Genomic DNA, 21,217 nt, shown 5'->3' on the forward strand with positions numbered 1-21,217 from the left:
GGCCGGCAGGCGGCGGCGGCCCGACCCGGGATCCGCGGTGGAGGCCGAGCAGCCCAGACCGGCGGATCGACCGGCCGCAGCGCGCCCGGGGGCCGGGACGCAGCCGAGGCTAGGGCTGCGGGGCAGCTCCGAGGCCAGGGCTTGCGGGAGGCTGCGGGGTAGCTGCTGAAGTACCGGCACTCGCGCTGTTTCTCGGGTCGCCGAGCCCCTCCCGCGCAGAGGCCCGAGCCTCAGCAGCCCGTGGCCTTGCGCGGCCTGCGTCTCCTCCGCGCATCCCGCAGAGTGCGAGGAGACCCAGGGGTCGGGCCTGACCTCGGCGCCCCCTCCCCAGCCGCGACCTGACAGTCCAGCCGCCGGCACTTTGACCCGGAGTCAAGCTGGGGCCCCGGTGGGACGAAGGCAAGAGTGGTGCTTGGGGCCCACCAGCCAAGGGACCTGGGGATTGTCGGTGCAGGGAGGAGCGGACAATCCCCTAAAGGAAAGGCAGGCCCCAAGATTTGCCAGGTTTCAGAAGGAGGGATGCCCAAGAAAGGCACTGGCCCCTTGTTTTCTGTGCTGGGCGATGACCTGACACTCATGGGAAAAGGTCACTGCTGGACACCTGGATCGGGTCTGTCATGTCCAGAGGAAGCGGCTGTTTTGCGTGAGTTTCTAACAAATTTTTTATAAGGCCAGGATTAAATTCATCTTTCTCCCTCATCCTCCTCCGAGGTCTGCTACAGAAGTGTGTTCTTTTAATTACCCACCCCCTTCACCACCAATTCACTAAGATTGGTGGCAGCTTTAGGCTTACAGTGTAATTTAGCTTTCACTACAATAGAAATGGTAGGATGGGCCATGTGCCACTAATATTAAGCTTGCCCTGGGAGCTTCTCGGAAGTGTGTGTGTGTGGGAGGGGTGATGTTTCTATCACCAGTGCAGAGGAAAAACTGGCTGATGTGCCAGTGATATCAGTAGAATTTCCTTTATGAGTCTAAAGTCCTCTCTTCTAAATCAAGGAAGAATGTGGCTACACATGAAAAGTACCAGGAACCAATTTGATTTTTGCAAGTGAAGTGCAAATTGCACTTTCATGTTGCTCTTGATGTCTTTTATCATACAACAACAAACTCTTGCTGTTTGCCAGGCACTCTGCTATGTCTTGGGGATGCAAAGATGAATAAGATAATTAGTCCTTGTCCTCAAAGAAATAGTGGGAGAAACAGAAATAAAATTGCCGGTAAAAGTGATAACAGCATAATAGATGTGTACATAAAGAAGCACAGAGGAGGGAACAATTAGCTGTCTGAGAGGATCCAGGAAGGCTTTCCAGAGAAAAACATGTTTAAGGTCTTGAAGGATGAATAGGAGTTTGCCTTGCAGAGAATATTGGGAAGAACAGGAAGGGCAGCCAAAGCAGAGGAAACTGTGAATACAGACACTTAAGGAGCATGGTATCTCTAGGCAATGGCTTTATAGTGCAGCCATGGCCTTTTTCCTTTCTCGATAAAGTAACCTAGAATTTCTAATTCCCACCACATTTTCCAGTGAAAATGCGGCTGTAGCTCCAAGGTAGAGGGGTGGAAAACTGGGCATAGGTATGGCGCTAGAGGCATCATCCCAGGAGGGCAAATCTAAACCATACAATAAGGGAGTAATATGGGTCATACCCAGGGAAGCCATGCTGAATGTCAAATCTGTGAGGTCAGATTTGTGAGACCTTGGGAAATGAGTAAGCAGATCAGAAGCTGGAAGGATCTGGACTGTGATATGGGTCAGGACAAGCAGTTTGGGACTGAGACCATGAATCATGCAGAGATGATAGAACTTGCTGTTAGTGGTGCCAGCCCTGGAGAACGGGGCTGGATCTGACAGCTTAAAGCAACTGCAGAAAAGGACAGCACCATCTCTTCAATAGACTATTTCCAGTACTTCCTTCCTTCTATTCTCTTTCCCTCCTTACTATTATCGTCTTTTGATCCAGTTTCCACTCGTGATTCACTTTTACTAGGCTTCTTTTACTAAGGTCTTAGCTACCAGAGCAAAGAAAATCCTGTTCTGCTGCCTTAGCCTCCACTTCTAGAACTATAAATAGTCCATTTTACCTCATAAGCCATCAATTTAGCCAGCCTATTTTTACTTCCTGACCATTTGGAAACAGAGCAAGGATGGGCCCAGAGGTGGTAAAGTAGACCTCATCCCCAAAACTCACCTAATGTTTGATTCAGATAACAGCCTTTTAGCTTTGCTTGAACCAAAATGTATTTTTAGAATGGATCACGGTGAATTTTTGGCAAATACTCCATCTTGAACTCAATTACAGATCAAGCCTCATAAAGAACGTGACACTGGGGGGATATGCCTAATGTGGTCTGCTGAGATTGACAATTCCTAAGTGCTGGAGAATCACGGGTGCTATTTAAGCAGTCTTCTCAATCAGCATGTTTACTGAGCACCTGCTTGTGTGTAAATACTGTGCTGTATTTGTGCTTTGGAAGAGATAGGAAAATGAGAGAGGTAGTGTAGTCCGGGGATTATTCTCAGCTAAACAAGGATTCAGATCCCAGTTCTATCAGTTACTTGCTGTGTGACTTGGACATGTTATTTGACTTTGTTTCTTCATCTGTAATAATGCCACCTACTTCGTATACTTGTGAGCATTCAGCGTAAAGCAATTCTTCTGTAAATTTTCAAAGTGATAAACGTATGATATTATAGGAGTTGAAAAAAGAGAAAGATCATTGCGGACTATGATTATCAAGGAAGGCTTTTTTCAGAGACATGTTGGATTTTGTTATATAGAGAAGGAAAGTGGGAGGGATTTCTAGGTGGGGAAACAAATGTTCATAAAACACAGGACCGGAATATGGAAGAAAGTTTTCAGGGGTCAGTTGATAAAACTGACCAATGTGGCAAGATCAGAAGGTTTAACTAAAGAAGTTGTAAGATTGGAAGTGTTGCTTGAAGCCAGATTATAACAGGTATTAATGCTGAACTAAGGAGTTAGGACTTTATCCCGTATGATGGAAAGTCTGAAGATGTTTGGTTAGGGAAGTGTGTGCTTATAAAAGTAGTATTTTATGAAGATTCTCAACAACAATGTGGAGAATAAACTTTAGTAGGGATAGAAAGAGAACTGTACAACCAATTAGCAGGTTATTTGAATAGTTTAGATATGAAGGGGATAAGGGGTTGAATTCGGGTGATGGCAGTGAAAATAGAAAGAGATAGGCTCCATGAGTATTATAAAGGAAACATGAAAGGACTCTGACTGATAGATATGGAGGACAAGAAATAAGGAAGAATCAAATATAACCTTGAACATAGGTGACAAGGTCAACAGAAATAGGACAGACAGAAAGGAAAGCCAAAAAAAAAAAAAAGAAAAGCCAGTTCGGGAGAGAAGAGGAAAAGCCAAGTGTTAGATCTCTGGAGGTGATACTGGAATTTATAAGTGGATGGATCCCCAAAATATTTGGAACTGGTGGGGGGGCCTAGTGTTCAAAAGAGAGAAGTCAGGGAGTCTTATACGTAAGTGATAATTGAAGCCATGAGATTAACCTAGTTCCCACTTAGTTGTAAGCGGTATAACAGCATAGAAATAGAGGTGTAGAGGACCAAGGCTGGAAAGTGGAGATTGCCCACATGCAGGGAGGTAGGAAGAAGAAATGGGGTCAGTATGGTGAAAAATAAGGAATATCAGAGAAGCAGAAGAAACATCTCATTTATTCACCCAACGAATGCATTCTCTTCACGATCATACCTGATAGATGCAAGGCCTATTAGACATGCTCTTAGCCATGAGGGTATAGTATCGCAGAAGTGAAGCAAAGAGAGGGTTTCGAGCTGGAGGGATTGGTCAGCAGTATGAAATGTTACAGAAAAAGTTGGGAAATGTCATTATATCCCAACAGGGATCATTGGTGACTTTTTGAAAATAATAGCTTCAATTCCATGGGGGATGGCCATAGGGATATTAAATGCCAGATTAAAGAGGATGGGGTCATGAGATGTGGGTAAGAAATGGAGACAGCATGTAGATCACCCTTTGTATGTTTGGCAGTAAAAGGAAAAGAGAGAAGTAAGAAAGAGGTTAGAGAAGGCGGAACAGTCAAGCAAAAGATTTGCTGTTCCCTACCTGCTTCATTAATTTAGTTGCCCTAATATATCATTCTCATTCTTTCATATCCTTGATAGCAGTTCAGCAATTCATTTCTTAAACTTACTGCTTTGAGATTTACCCGCACGTTTCATTTAACAATAATAAGGTAGCTACCATTTATGGAGTGCTTACTGTGTTTAAGCACTTTGTATACATTCTATTCATTATCCCATTTAATCCTCACAGTACTGGATTACAGCCATACAACCTCTTGGAAGCATGGATGCATAATTTTTAAAATAAATTTATTTTATTTATTTATTTTTGGCTGCACTGGGTCTTCGTTGCTGCACACGGGCTTTCTCTAGTTGCAGTGAGCGGGGACTACTCTTCATTGTGGTGCAGGGGCTACTCTTCGTTGTGGTGCGCGGGCTTCCCATTGCGGTGGCTTCTCTTGTTGCAGAGCTTGGGCTCTAGGCGCGCGGGCTTCAGTAGTTGTGGCACACAGGCTTCAGTAGTTGTGGCTCGCGGGCTCTAGGGCGCAGGCTCAGTAGTTGTGGCACATGGGCTTAGTTGCTCCACGTCATGTGGGATCTTCCCAGACTAGGGATCAAACCCGTGTCCCCTGCATTGACAGGCAGATTCTTAACCACTGCACCACCAGGGAAGTCCCTGCTCACATAAGTAATGAGGGGCAAAGATGGAATTTGGACCCAGCTCTGACTCTCAGGCTCAACGAAAGGACCATACTATGCTGTCCCTGAAGGCAAGGCCACCTTCATGGGTATGTGACCTGTGTCGCCTCCCAGGGCCCTGCATTTATAAGGGCTCCACACTCAGTTTAATGCTCTGTTGTTGCTGTCTTGAAATTCTTAATAATTTTTTAACAAGGGGACCTGCTGTTTCGTTTTGCACTGGGCCCCACAAATTATGGAACCAGTTCTACCCGAAGGTATCAATATTCCCTCCTAAAGCTGGGGAAACATTTTGTGCTGTGTAATTCCTTTTGTTTGCATAGCCTAAAGTCCTTGCTGCGTCATAGTACATGATCACATTTTCCTGTCTTCTCATTTTGGACTCCTGGTATAAAGGGCAAAAGGGGGATATTTGGAATTTCAAGTATAGAGCCAGTATGAAAAGAGTAGAGAATAAAGAGGCAAGGAATTATTTACCCAGAATGGCTTCTGGAAACTCACCCATCATATCATGAGAGAATTATTGGATAGAGTTACTGTCCTGATTGTGTTGTTACTCCCAATTTAAATAAGAAATGGTTAATTTCTATTTCTTGGGTAGTCAGATGTTCCCAATTGGTAGGAAGCTAGGAAGACCATTTCTCAACCTACTGAAACAGAAATTGGGGATGAACAGGTATAATACAAATTGCCCTGATCTGATGCCTTTTTAGCCAGACTGGTGCCCATACCAGGGACTGTCCAGCAGGTTTGAACCATGTGGCTCTGTTCACCACATTTGCCTTGAATGTTCATGTCCCACTCTTCCCTTTTTGGCCCATTCTGTTCCTTCATCTACCTGTATGGATCATGAAAACGAGAAGCACTTAATTCTCCATATTGTCTCTCACTTTTGCTTTATAATCACTACTTGGAACTGAGAACAAACTAAGTTTTTCTGGTTTTCATGGTTATTGCTCTCTCAAAAATAGCATTTACTCATCCCCAGGCTCCTCCCACTCCAGGTCTCTCTGAGTAATCATCTGACCAGGTGCTGACCAAGTCCTGACACCACTTGATACTAGCTGACCACATGACCAAGTCCTAACCTAGCCAACCTAGATTCCTTTGCATAGGTTATCAGGCAAGATTGAGTTTGTGTTGCCATCACCAGCGTCATTCACATCCCAGAATAAGAGTGCTTACTCTCACTTTCTGTCCCCATCATGGATCAGGTGAGCCTAAGAATATGTGAGATTAAAAATATGAAGAGGGCTTCCCTGGTGGCGCAGTGGTTGAGCGTCCGCCTGCCGATGCAGGGGACACGGGTTCATGCCCCGGTCCGGGAAGATCCCACATGCCGCGGAGCGGCTAGGCCCATGAGCCATGGCCGCTGAGCCTGCGCGTCTGGAGCCTGTGCTCCGCGGCAGGAGAGGCCACAACAGTGAGAGGCCCGTGTACCGCAAAAATAAATAAATAAAATAAAATAAAAATATGAAGAGATTTAGAGTATGCCCTATGGTGTACATCATGAAAGCGTCTCAGCAGCCAGGTGTTCTCTGTGGTCTCCTATTTGTGCTGCTGGCAGAGCCTCCATAAGGCTCTGTAGTAGTTATTGCTATGGAAAAATTATCAAATTTATCAGCTTAAAACAACAAACTTCTGTGTCTTTTAAGATTCAAGTATTATGGGGCTTCCCTGGTGGCCCAGTGGTTGAGAGTCCACCTGTCAATGCAGGGGACTCGGGTTCGAGCTCTGGTCCAGGAAGATCCCACATGCCGTGGAGCAACTAAGCCCGTGCGCCACAACTACTGAGCCTGCACTCTAGAGCCTGTGAGCCACAACTACTGAGCCCAAGTGCCACAACTACTGAAGCCCAAGTGCCACAACTACTGAAGCCCACACGCCTAGAGCCCCTGCCCTGCAACAAGAGAAGCCACCGCGATGAGAAGCCCGCACACCGCAACGAAGACGCAATGCAGCCAAAAATAAAATAAAAAGATAAATAAATTAAAAAAGAAAAGGTTCAAGTGTTACATCTCAGAAGCATTTCCCAACTCACTTTTAATGAATTAGTATCCTTCCTCTCTGATCTTCTGCTACACTTTAACATCTCATTATAGCACTTACCACATTGTTGTAATTGCTAAGGACTCTGTCTTTTCCTATCCATAGCTTCAATTCCTAAAACTGTTCTTTGAACATAGCAGATACTCAATAAATGGTTGTTGAATATACTTAAGAATGGCTTGTACCTTTACATACTTTTTACTCTATTCTTTAGAAAATATACGTATACTGTGAAGTAACTGGCTTTATGCCCTACGATAAATACAGCCTTCATCTCCCTATCTAGAAGTTCATGTATCATGGTTGTTGAAGGTGTAAAGACAACATCGTAGAAGTCAAAGACTTCTTGACTTGCCAGCTTACCTTCTCCAAGGAGGACTTCTTGAGCTTGTTTCTGTCTGTAAGTCCCTGCTCCATCCATACTCTGAAACCAATTCTGGCCCTTGTAGGAAATTATATAATGAGCCCCTAGCCCAAAGATGCTTGATTCAATAACAAAGCCAACATTGGTTCACTAGCTAAATATCTTTATGTAAGCAGGATCTGGGTCTGACTTATCCACTGCTATATTCCCAGCACCAAGCACTGTTAGATGCTCAGTAAATACTTGGCGAATGAATTAATGATGCTCCATTCTCAATATTCATATCCCATTCCTTCACCCAGGTCCTGAGCTCTGATCACCCAGAATCTTAGGCCTGAGTTCATCGTTTCACAGGGCTCAGACTTTCTGTGTTGGTCCTTGACTATCTCTTCCTGCACCTTATCACAGCTGATCTTGCTTAACTCAGAACTAAGTAAGGTACCTCTTCCTCTCTTGGTCTTCCTAACTAATAATATTGGCCAGATGCCCTTTAGGAGAATCTTCTTTTCCTTACCTATAGCCAGAAATATCCAGCATGCATATTTGATGTGTTTTAAAATTTTTGAACTGAAGAGAATTACATTCAGTTTTGGCCAAAAGCCAAGTTCCAAGATTTTGTAAGTCTGTTCAACTGATTAACTTGTAAGCTTCAGCAGTTCAATGCAAATTAGTTTTTATACCAACCGGCAAATCAAGGGAGGGGAGGGAATTAAGTGAGTGTGTAAATATGGTTACCAGGGAAACTTTTCCTGACAGAAGAGGGAACCTCACAGGAATTTGTGCAGGCCCAAGAAACCAATGTAACCTGACCTTTCTGTGTTCTCTTTCTGATGGGGGAAGAGAAGGACGTAGAAACCATGGGTACAGATAAAGGTGGCTTTAGGCTTTTCTGGAGACTTGAGTTAAGTTCTCCCTCTTGAAGCGGGACTGAATGTTTTCTCTAGGGGAAAGATGACTATTATTAGGCACCATCTGGAAATGCGGAGCTTCTCTGAAGCTGTCTGTGAAATAGTTTTCATTCATTCAACCAATATTTATCCAGCAGGGAATATGCTTATAAGAGTTGGAGAACAATATGAGCTTGTTGTACTGCATGTAGCGGGTGTTCCTTAAATTTTGTCTAAATTAATTTTTTGAGTGGAGGGTGATACGGACTTAAATATTTAATGCTTTTCTGTAGAAAAAGCATAAACACAATTGTATCTTCTGCCGCATCTCTATTCCCGGATGATCACTCCTGAGAAGAACCTAACTCGTTGATCCATAAAGCCACACCCCAAGGTGGATGTCATCTAGTGACAGTGTCCTCTAAATTGTAGGTGTCGTACAGTGAAGGACAGATCCATCTCCCTGATGGCCCAGATCACAAGAGAACCCTCTGATTTTAGCTAAAAACGGTGGGTGGTTTAGGGTCTGTTCCTGGCTGTAAAACGCATTTGGATTGAAATGTGCAACACTGCCCCATACCCGAGGCCTACTGTTCAGTGTCTCTTTCTATACTTGAATATACTGGAGTTCTGTACTGTACACGGTGCCTTTCACTGGGCTGCAGAGAAGCAGTAGAGGGTCATGGTTAACAGCACAGACAGGAGAGCCCGCCCTGCCTCTACCCCTCATTAGCTGTGATCTTCACAGCCCTTCAAATCTTCACCCTCTTTGTGCTCCATCTTCGTGTGTATATGGAGATAATAATAGTACCTGCCTGGAAGGATTGTAGAATTAAACAAGTTAATACGTGTGAGGTGCATAGTAAGTACCTTTGACTATTTCCTGTGACCTCCTGGATATAGGGTCGATTGCATATCAAGGAGGAGACTGTTGAGATACAGAAAGGTATGATAACTTCCCCAAAGTTGTACACTAAATTTGGGCTCAGATGATTTTCATCCTTAATTTAGCACTGAAAATTCCCATTCTATGTAGTAAGAGACAGAGAAAATGAGAATTAGAGTATGAAAGAGGAACTTGGCTTTTGGAGCATTTTGAAATAGGGGTTACTTCACAGAAGATGGTGACACTAAAGTGTATGAAGATGAAATTGCTTTCTCAAAGGCACAATGAGTGTGAGAAATGGTTGGGAATAATATAAGAGCACCTCAGAGAGGAGGGGCAGCATGTGCAAAGGTGGGACGTGTGTGTGAGAGCATAGTACACATGGGGGGTTCCAGTAACCCCACATGACGGGAGCATGACGTATGACTCGGGCAGGGGCAGAAACAGGCGGAATAGTAGGTCAGCGTCAAACACAGAAGGCTGGTTTCCAGGCTAAGGAATTGGGACTTCGTGTCAGAGGCCATGGGGAGCTGTTGAAGCATTTCAGGAGAAATGTGATCAGATTCTTTTCAGAGCCTCACATCCCCAGTGTGGAGGCTAGTTTGGACAGGAGTGAGACAGGAGACAGAACCCTGGGATGAGAAGGGAACCTCTAGCTCAGCTTCTCCTCTACTGCCAGTATTTTTACTATTGCATATGTACATTTACATTTGTTCCTTCAACCCAGATTTATTGATGACATGCAGGGTACTGGGCTAACTGCTAGGGATGTAAGATCAACAACCATCCGTATCTTGGAATTGCTTGCAGTGTTTTCTTTGTCCTGAACCAAAGCTTTCTTGAGTTTTGAGCTTTCCTGGTCTATCTTCTACTTCATCTCAGTCCCAGTGCTGGTGTCTGGGGTGTAAAAAGGAGTTGGTGTGTGTTTATCTTGTCTGTACTCTTCATCATTTACTGTCCCCATCATACCTCCTTCCTCTCAATCCTCTCTTCTTTCCAGAGCGCAAAATTCCAATCATTTAATGAATTCCTGTAGAAAATGAATCTATTACATCCCTTTTTTAGACTTCGCTATTTAAATTCTTAACTTTCTCTTGTTTCCCCCAAACCTCAAGTGCTGTATGTTAGCACCCTTGGTCACACATTAAACTCTTTGGACCCTACTTCCTGTCCTCTACTGGCTTATAAAATCCTTACTTTCTTCATTCTTCTTTTCTTGTTTCCTCAAAGATGTACATACCAGAATTGCAGATTGCACTATTGACTTTGCTTTTTCTTTGTGGTGTTAGGGCCTTTCACCCATGAGATCACAGTCCCTAAACGGAAAACTCCTCTACCCCTGAAAATTGATAATTGAAGATGAGACGATATTTCTATTTGTAATAGAATAGAAGACAGAGTTTTATGAGAAATAGTAGTATTTATTACATAATAATAATTATGATTATAATTTACCGAGTACCTATTACATATGCTAATTTCCATGCTAGGACATTATGTGAGTTCTTATTTAATCCTCACAGCAACTGTAGGAGGCAGGTACTCTCATTACTCCCATTTTACAGGTGAAGAAACTGGCTACAAGGGGTGAAATGATTTGTCCACCGTCATATCACTAATACAGAATAGAGGCAGGTCTCGAACTCAGGCCTGTCTGATTCCAGAAGCGAAGTTCTTCACTACTCTGTAGTGCAGGGTCTGAGAGGGGGTACCCACGGTCATTAAGAGTGAGCCAATTATTTTCAACCTTCCTTTAGTTATAACTATCATCATCAAACCTAGTTTCTCCCAATTTTCTTGATTTTTAATAGTCATTTTAATAAGCTATTTTATTTGGATCACGAAACGGCACAATAAGTTTCTAGTAACATTCCCCCCTCCGCAAAAAGTCTGTAATGTTTATCATAGTTTTAAAGGTTTGAGTTTGCATGTTATGTTATAGAAGTGTTATAGTCCACTGTGGATGCTATGCTGACAGTTTGGGGACCTACCTCCAGGTGGATAGATTGTGCCTTGGAATATATTTGCATATCCTAACAGGTTTGTTGTAGAGAGAACTAAATGTCCTTTCTAAAAAAATTTTTTAAATTTTTATTGTAGTATAGTTGATTAACAATGTTGTTTATGGGCTCCCCTGGTGGCGCGGTGGTTGAGAGTCCGCCTGCCGATGCAGGGGACGCGGGTTCGTGCTCCGGTCCGGGAAGATCCCACATGCCGCGGAGCGGCTGGGCCCGTGAGCCATGTCCGCTGAGCCTGTGCGTCTGGAGCCTGTGCTCCGCAACGGGAGAGGCCACAGCAGTGAGAGGCCCGCGTACTGCAAAAAAAAAAAAAAATGTTGTTTATGTTGTATTTCCACACAAGATCAATCTACCCCTGGTGATGAGTGTAGCAGGCTGAATGATGGCTACCCAAAGATAATTAGGTCCTAATCCCTGGAACCTATAAACAATACTTGTAAGGAAAAAGGGTCTTTGCAAGTGTGATTAAGTTAATGATCTTGACATGGACGGATTATTCTGGATATCTGAATGGTCCCTAAATGCAATCACACATGTCCTTATAAGAGAGAAGCAGAGGGAGAGTTGACACACATAGGAGATAACATAACCACAGAAGCAGAGATTAGAGTGATGCGACCACAAGCAAAGGAAAGCTGGCAGCCACTAGAAAGTGGAAGCGTCCAGGAATGGATTCTCCCTGAGAATTTCCAGTGGTGTGGCCTTGCCAACCCCTTGATTTTATCCCAGTAAAACTGATATTGAACTTATGGCTTCCAGGACTATGAGACAATGAATTTCTGTTGTTTTAAGCCACAGAGTGGTAACTTGTTATGCCAGCCACAGGGAATTAATATAAGGGGAATAGTTACCTCTTGTACCACTTAGTTCATTTTGAGGGCAAATATCATGACTTAATAAAGGTGACAACCAACTAATATAATGTGTATGATAATAATTATTTCAGCAAAAACTTGTGTAGTGCTTACTATGTGTGAGGCACTATTATAAGCATTTAAATGTATTTACTCATTCAGTCTTCATAACAACCACATGAGGGGGTTTCTATCATTATCTCCATTTATAAATGGGAGCTTTGAAGCACAGAAAAGTTAGGTAACTTGACCAAAGTTATATAACTAGTAAGCAGTGGGTCTAGGACCTGAACTCAGGCACTCTAGCTCCAAAAGTCCACTTTGCACTTGGGAGGCATTCAACAAAGGACACTGGGACAATGTCTAAAGCCTTTTCAAGCCTCTGGCCGCTTCCTCTCCATGTTTTCTGCTGTGTTCACTGCATTTGTCTTCCTCCATGTGTTGTGTTGTTTGTCTTCCTCCATGTCCTTTATCTTTAATATCTTTTCTTTTTTAAAAAGCATCCCTGTGTGGTTTTGGTATTAGAGTACTTCAGGTCTCCTAAAAGAATAGGTAAGAGTTTCCTTTTTCTGTTTTCTGGAAGAGTTTATATAGAATTGGTATTATTTCTTTCTTGAATCTTTAGTAGAATTCACCAATAAAACCATCTGGTCCTGGAGTTTGCTTTGTGGAAAGGTTTTAACCAAGGATTCAGGCTCTTTGCTAAATAAAGGGCTCTTTATATTATCTGTTTTTTCTTGAGTGAGCTCTAATAGCTTGTGTCTTTCAAGTTATTTGTCCATTTCCCCTAAGTTGTTTACTTTACTGTCACAAAGTTTTTCAAAATATTACCTTATTATCCTTCTAATGTCTGCAGAATCTCTTTCATTCCTATTATTGATAATGTGCCTTCTCTCTTTTATTTTTCTCATCAGTCTGACTAGAGGTTTATCCATTTTATTGATCTTTTCAAAGAACAAGCTTTTCATTTTGTTGATTTTTTTCTCTATAGTTTTTCTGCTTTCTATTTCATTGATTTCCACTCTAGTTAATGTAGAAGCTGAAATTAATAATTTGAGATCTTTTTTCTTTTCTAATATAGATGTTTAATGCTCTAAAATTTCCTCTGAGTAATGCTTTAGCTATATCCTATAAATTTTGATATGAAATGTTTTTCATTTCATTTGGTTCAAAATATTTTCTAATTTCCCTTGTGATTTCTCCTTTGACCCATGGATTACTTTGAAATGTGTTGTTTTGTTTCCAAATAATAAGATTTTCTTAATAGCTTTCTATTATTGATTTCAAATATAATTCTTGTTCAAGTCTTGAACAAGAATTCTTGTTCGAGACTTCTATATCTTTATTAATTTTTCTGACTACTTGTTTTACCAAGTACTAGGACAGGAGAATTGAAATTTCTAAAACTGTAAATTTTTCTTTTCCTCTTTTTAGTTCTATCAGTTTTAGCATTATGTGTTTTGAAATTCTGACGCTGAGTGTATACACATTTAGGATCGTAGGTCCTCTTGATGAAATCACTTTAAAATAATCTTCTTTTTCCCTGGTAATATTCTTTGTTCTGAAGTTTACATTGCCCAATATTGATTTGGTCACTGCAGCTTTCCTATGGTTTTTGTTTACATGATACATCTTTTCCACCCTTTTACTTTGTGTGTGTGTGTGTGTGTTTGTGTGTGTGGTACGCGGGCCTCTCACTGCTGCGGCCTCTCCGTTGCGGAGCACAGGCTCCGGACGCGCAGGCCCAGTGGCCATGGCTCACGGGCCCAGCCACTCCGCGGCACGCGGGATCCTCCCGGACCGGGGCACGAACGCGTGCCCCCTGCATCGGCAGGCAGACTCTCAACCACTGCACCACCAGGGAAGCCCCACCCTTTTACTTTTAACCTATATATATGTGTGTGTGTGTGTGTGTGTGTGTGTGTGTAAATATATATATAAGTATATATATGTCTTTTTTTTTAATTGGGGTATAGTTGTTTTACAATGTTGTGTTAGTTTCTACTGTACAGTGGAGTTCCCTGTGCTATACAGCAGATTCTCATTAGTTATCTATTTCATACATATTAGTTAGTATATGTTTGTCAATCCTAATGTCCCAACTCATCCAACCTCCTCCTTTCCCCCCTTGGTGTCCATACATTCGTTCTCTACGTCTGTGTCTCTATTTCTGCCTTGCAAATGGGTTCATCTGTACCATTTTTCTAGATTCCACATTTATGCGTTAATATACGATATTTGTTTTTCTGACGTACTTCACTCTGTATGACAGTCTCTAGGTCCATCCACGTCTCTACAAATGACCCAATTTCGTTGCTTTTATGGCTGAGTAATATTCCATTGTATATATGTACCACAGCTTCTTTATCCATTCGTCTGTCGAATGGCCATCATCAAAAAATCTACCAACAATAAATGCTGGAGAAGGTGTGGAGAAAAGAGGACCCTCTTGCACTGTTGGTGGGAATGTAAATTGATACAGCTACTATGGAGAACAGTATGGAGGTTCCTTAAAAAACTAAAAATAGAATTACCATATGACCCAGCAATCCCACTACTGGGCATATACCCAGAGAAAACCATAACTCAAAAAGACACATGCGCCCCAGTGTTCATTGCAGCACTATTTACAATAGCCAGGTCATGGAAGCAACCTATATCTCTTTATTTTTAAAGTGGGTTTCCTTTAGAAAGCATTTAGTTGGGTCTTCCTTTCTAATCCAGTATGAAAATTTCTGCCTTTTAATTGGGATGTTTAAACAATTTACATTTATTATAATTATTGATATGTTGGGGTTTAAATTGACCATCTTGCTGTTTGTTTTCTATTTATCCCATCTGTTCTTTGTTCCTTTTTTCTCTTTTTTGCCCAAGTTTGGATTATTTACATTTCTTATTTATGACTTCATTGTATCTTTATGATCGGTTTATTGCCTATGTCTTTGTTTTATCTTTTTTTAGTAGTTGCTTTCATGTTTATGATATACATCTTTAACTGATCCTTGTTTATCCTCAATATTATATCACTTTATGTATAGGGTAGAACTTTAAAACTATATACTTCTATTTATCCCCTCCTGTCCTTCGCACTATTATTATATATTTTATTTAATATGTTATTTTTGTGTTAAATAATCAGTTAACTTTTCAAAATAAGAAAACATGACTTTTTTATTTATCCACTTATTGTTTGGGCACCCTTTTTTTTTCCTTTGTGTTTCCATCTTTTATCAATTTCCTTTAGCCTAAAGAACTTCTTTTAATATATTTGGTAGTGCAGGTATGCCAGAATTAATTCTTTCAGTGTTTTTCTGTTTTAAAAGTTCTATTTTACCTTCATTTTGAGAGAGATTTTTGCTGAGTAAAGAATTCTCAGTTGATGGGTTTTTTTCCTCTAGGGCTTTAAAGCTGTCTATTCATTGCCCACTGGCTTGAATACTTTATGATAAGAAATATGCTTTAATTCTTATCTTTGGTCCTCTGTAATGTGTCTTTTTTCTCTGGCTGCTTTCAAGATTTTCTTTTTATCATTTTGGCAATTTGATTATGATGTTCCTTGGAATTGTTTTCTTCATATTTATTCTGCTTGGATTTGAGCTCCTTGGATCTATGGGTTTATAATTTTCATCAAATTTGGAAAAATTGTAGCCATTATTTCTTCAAATTTTTTTTCTGTCCCCAGATCTCTTTTCTTTCAAAAACTCCAAATTCATGAATGTTATATTGCTTGATATTGTCCCACAGACCACTGATGCTTTGTTCATTTTTATTCTGTCTAATGTCTATCGGTGCTTCATTTTGGATAGTTTCTAATATGTTGTCTTTAAGTTTACTGATCTTTTCTTCTGAAATTCCTATTGTTAATCTAATTCAGTGTATTTGTAATTTCAGATGTTATAGTCTCCAGATGTTTAAGTATTTTTACATTTCCTTTCTCTTGTCCTCATGTTTGTTTTCCTCTACTTTGTGTGGAACATATTTATTAAAAGTGTTTTAATATCCCTGTCTGCTAGTTCTTCCATCCTTGTCATTTCTGGGTATGTTTTTACTTATATTGTTTTCTCCTGGTTAATGAGTTTCTTTTCCTGCCTGGTAATTTTTTATTGGATACTGGACATGGTTAATTTTATATCTTGGTTGCTATATTTTGCTTTGGAACATAGTTAAGTTACCTGGAATCAGCTGGATCCTTTCAGGGATTGCTTTTAAGCTTTGTTATGGTGGGTCCAAAGCAGTCTTTATTCTAGGACTAATACGGCTCCCACTGCTATGACAATACCCTTCTGAAGATTCTATCTAATTCCTTAAATGTTACAAGGTCTTTCTACTCTGACTGATGTGAACGCAAACTATTCCCAGCCCTGTGTGAACTCTGCGAATTGTTCTCCTAACTCCTTTATAGTAGTGTTGAGTAGTTTCCTCTCATGAGTGTGAAAATCTGTACTCGGCCAAAGATTCCAAGGAGGCCTGTCTATAAATATAACTGCAGAGTGTGTGCCTCTCTCTCTCTTTCTCCTTCTCTCTGTTCAGCACCCTTCTCTGTGGTTCTCTGTTTCACAAATTCTAGCCATTTTGACCTCCTGGATCTCTCATCTCAGTCTCTTCAGCCCAGTGAGACCACTGAGCTCTGTTTGGGTTCCCTGTCCCTGCGATGCATCCTGGAAACTCCTCCAGGCAATAAGCTGACACAATCTCAGGGCTCACTTTGTTTCTTTTTTCTTAGATCACAGGCCTGTATCGTCTGTCAACCAGTGTCCAAAAGACATTGCTTTATGTATTTTGTCCAGTTTTTTAGTTTTTTGAGGCAGGAGGGTCCCTGTTTCTCCAGTTTTTAAGTGAAAGTCTCTAACATCTTTTCTAGGGACTTTACATATTGATTGTAGGTTCCTTTCTTTAAAGAAACTCTGTCACTTCAGACATGGTTTTTGGATAGTTAAAAAGATCTGTATTTAAAAAAAAAAAAAAAAGATCTGTATTTAAAGTAACAAAGTCATACATCTAGATAAATCAAAATAGTGTTTAGGGGATTTAGAGACTAATTCATTGTTATTAGAATGGCAGGGAGTCAAAAAGGAATTTCCAAATAGGGCTGAGGCTGCCCAGATGGTGATTTACTGAGGTTCCATGGTTGTACAGAGCTGTGACCAGCTCAGTCTTGGCTTTAATAAGCCCTTTAACTGCCCTACTATCTGTTTAAATTCCTTCTTTACCGATGGTGTTCAGTGTTTAAATGTTCAGTTTCATGCCGCATCCCAATGTTCAAACAAGGAGTAAAACAGTCGGAACCATTGAGGTAAAGATCAAAACTACAGTGAGAAGGTCAGACAAAGAAAACGCTAATAGTGTTTAAACTGTGGAACCCTCCACCAACTACTGACCCAGAATTAATATTTTTCTCGAAGTCCTTGCTGCCCACACTGAAAATAACTGAAGCCATTTACAACAGTCTAGCCTTGGGCCAGGTTATGGGCAATAAATCAAGCTCAACTATTAACCTTTCGTGTGTGTGTGTGTGTGTGTGTGTGTGTGTGTGTGTGTGTGTGTGTGTGTGTGTGTGTGTGTGTGTGTGTGAGAGAGAGAGAGAGAGCACGCTAGCGAACATGGCGGCAGGGGTGGGGGTAATACATGTGCAAATATGCATGCTTACATATTTATTTAGCATCTTACATGTGCCAGGCATCTCATTTAATCTTCACAATAGCCCTATAAGTTTGGGTTTTAGGTATTACATATTAGGTATTCAGTGAAAAAGCTGAGATCCAGAGATACCAAATGACTTGTTCAAGTTTTTCCACCACACCATGCTACTTCTCACAATGCCATACTGTATTCCCCTCAGTAGCACCAGAATTCTGTTGTCAGTAGGCCATAAACACAGCCTTGGGCCATTCATGTTGCAATCATGTACTCTGGGCCACAAGAGGCATTGTAAGACAGAGTTGGATGGATAATCAGTATCTTTCATTAGAAAAAGAATTTAAAGTTCATAATTTACGTAGAGTAGAACAAAACAACAATAAGGCAATAAGGACAGTATATTATTTTCCATATAGGCCAATTTAACCGAAAAAGCGTGATACATTCGTAATACCATACCACCTGTCACTCAAAGAGAGACCTTTTAGTTTGAGGTTGTAGTCACTATTAGCAAAGCCTGGCAGTGTTTGCAACTCTGTCTTTTAAACTTATGATCTTCATAAAGAGCCTTCATATTTGAGATTGCTGTCATGGAGTGGTTTTTCTGTGGTTGTTTTCCAGCTACACCAAGTTCATATAATTTTATCTGCTTCGCTGGCAGCTTCCTTGATTTAGCTCATGACGAAGCTACCTCAGTCTCCCGCTGTAGTTTTCTCTGCCTATGCCCTCTCCAGTGTTGGTAGACTGGCTGTATTTCAAGACTTCAGTATTTGATAGTAGGTTCAATAAATACTTGTAATTTAGCAATGCTAGTTACCCTATTATTCATGGTATTTCTGGTACAACTTTGATTGTAACTACTTAAAACTCCATATGTAAAGTCCCTGATGATAACCCAAGCTTCTTCTTTAAAGACATAAATGCTACCAGCCTTTACTTCGTCTTATGGATATCGGTGCCTTACTTTTGAAGTCTACACCAGTTTTTAAAATTCTGTTTTTGAATTTGTCAGTGAACATGCTGTCCTTCACATACAAGAATGATGGTCCTGCTGCATCACAGTACTCGATTTCAAGTTTTGTTTTCTACTATTAGAGATAAGCTGCACTGAACGTGAGCACGTGCAACTTACCTGGGTAGGGGCTGGGTAGGGTACATATATCTGAGCTGTATTAGCGAGGTTCTTTCCAGTGTGAAATGCACTAGCCTGTGTAAGGATTAGATCTACAGCTTTGATTTTATTAGACAATCAACATTCATGCTTTTTATATAGAGAGTGAAGACTAGAATTCACATCTTATTTTTTGTACCCCTTCACGAAAATTTAGAGTGAAGCTACTGGTAATCGAATAGAAGAAGAGAAATGACGTTAGTGTTTGGGTGTCTGTGTATAGTAACACCTTGATTATTAAGTGACCATATAAGTAACAGTTTAGAGGAACGCTCCAGGGCCAGACTACCTGGGTTTGAATTCTGGCTCCTGTATTACTATTTGAGTCACTTTGGTCAAGTTACTTTACCTCTTTCTGTCGTTGTATCCTGTGACTTGGATAAATTCACTTTAGTTCTAATAGGGTTTTTTTGGTAGATTCCTTAGGACTTTCTACAAATACAATCATGTTGTCTTCAAATAAATACAATATTACTTCTTCCTTTCCAATCTCTATGCCTTTTTTCCTGATTTATCTAGAACCTCCAGTATAATATTGAATAGACGATTGAATTGTCGTTACCAGTCTTAGGGAGAACACATTTGGTCTTTCACTAAATAAATATGATGTTAGCTGTAGGTTTTTGTTACGTGTCCTTTATCAAATTGGGGAAGTTTTCTTCTATTCCTAGTTCGCTTAGAGTTGTCGCGATTGGGTATTGAATTTTGTCAAATGCTTTATCTTCATCTGTAGGGATCATCCTATGATCATCTTTATTGTATTGATCTGGTGATTTCCACTGATTGATTTTTGAATGTTAAATTTTTCCTTAATGTAAAAACAAGGAAATAGAGATATTCCATACATATTTCTGTGCATTTTGGGGGGAACTGGCAATATCTTAAGGTAATATAAAATCTCTAGGCTTATTCCCTAGTTGTCTCTCTATTATAAAGCTATATGTTGAAGACATAATAATCAACAGTAATACACCTTTTGAGGGGTAAACAAACGATTATATTGAGTCTTCCTGATTGATGATTTAAATATATTTTAGTGAAATCTGAATCAGTGTAAGGATAATATAGTATTTATGCTGACTTCCTGATCATTAACTTCTCCCATAATCCACAGAAAAATAATCTTAACTCTTTTGAGATCTTATTTTTTAAAGAAATGAATATACTAGATAATGAAGCTAGCTGGGTAATACATAATTGTTGCATATTTAGAAATTATTTTGGAGTAGTAATCATAATAAACAGAAGTTTCCAAGTAAAGAAAGTCTTGGTTCTTCATTAGGTGATAAAGAAAAAGAGGACCCCCATAGTTGGTGCCTTGGTTTATCAGGCTTGCTTTTAACCATGACCATAATATCATGTTCATTCTCTTTATAGGAAGGTATTTTTATTGTTTGTTACTAGGTATTTCTGGGGCTGCTTTATTATAGTGCCTGCTATTTTTGTAAAGAAGCCATTCAAATATAGTAAGAGTGATTCATCCCCTCCTACTGCCAGTTCCAGTCCCACAAATGGAAAAGCACTGAGGGGGACCTCGGCTGATTTAATCTTCCATTAAGGTTCTATTTGCATAGCCCATGGTCTCTAAAGGCTTAGTCTGCCATTGCCTGAACCGACCTTTTGTACAAATAAAATTGAATGAAACAGATGAGTGAATAAGTGTGTCTGGAGAGCAGCCCCGGAGTCTCACTGCCCCCGCTCACGTGCAGAAAAGTGTTTCCCAGCCCTCTCTGCACACACAGGGCCCGTGGGGTGAAACCCGATGAGGTGCTCTCATCGACTCCTTTACAGGATTGGCCTTTTCAGCCTCAAGAAGCAGCATGACCCGTTGCATTCAGCTGCTGCTCTCAGCCCATTCTTCAGCTTCTCCTCTCACGTTCCCATGGAGGGAGGCTCTGGGCTCGTCCTGCACATGCTCCCTGAACGAGTCATTCACAAAGACAGTCTGCTCTCCAAGGCAAAGCTGCAGTCAGTGAGGCAGCAGACAAGGAGCCATGCCAGCCAGAGGGGGAAAGGAAGACACATTGAAGATGGCACCAGTGCAGTCATCCCACGGGGGCTTGAACTGAGCTTGGATGTTTTTCCTGGAAATTCCAGCTTGTTCCAGGCATTTGTTTTCTCTGTAAAGGAGCGAGGGCAGTTATGATTCTCTCCAGGCAGGAGAGGCAAATAAGCCTTATTGAGCAGCACTGCACAGAATTACTGAGTATAGAACAGACCAGCCTTCTAGGAACAATACATGAAGTCATCATAACAGTAACTTTCCCCTTGGGTTTTCTCACAAAATATTTTTATTTAGTTTGGGTATAAGAGATAATATAATGCCATAAGGATAGTTTAAAATGCAGATTATTTGGAGGTTTCCCTGGTGGCACAGTGGTTGAGAGTCCGCCTGCTGATGCAGGGGACACGGGTTCGTGCCCCGGTCCGGGAAGATCCCACATGCTGCGGAGCGGCTGGGCCCGTGGGCCATGGCCGCTGAGCCTGCACGTCCGGAGCCTGTGCTCCGCAACTAGAGAGGCCACAGCAGTGAGAGGCCTGCGTACCGCAAAAAAAAAAAAAAAAAAAAAGATT

The 21,217-nt window shown here is 41.1% G+C and overlaps 1 protein-coding gene across 1 annotated transcript in view; it reads left to right on the forward strand.

The window, feature by feature from the left end:
• PHC2 (polyhomeotic homolog 2) overlaps positions 1-21,217 on the forward strand; it is a 104,786-nt gene that overhangs the window by 468 nt on the left and 83,101 nt on the right. The gene's annotated exons all lie outside the window — the stretch shown is intronic.

The sequence above is a fragment of the Neophocaena asiaeorientalis genome, unplaced genomic scaffold (genome assembly GCF_003031525.2).
Source record: "Neophocaena asiaeorientalis asiaeorientalis breed wild unplaced genomic scaffold, Neophocaena_asiaeorientalis_V1.1 scaffold409, whole genome shotgun sequence".
NCBI lineage: Eukaryota > Metazoa > Chordata > Mammalia > Artiodactyla > Phocoenidae > Neophocaena > Neophocaena asiaeorientalis.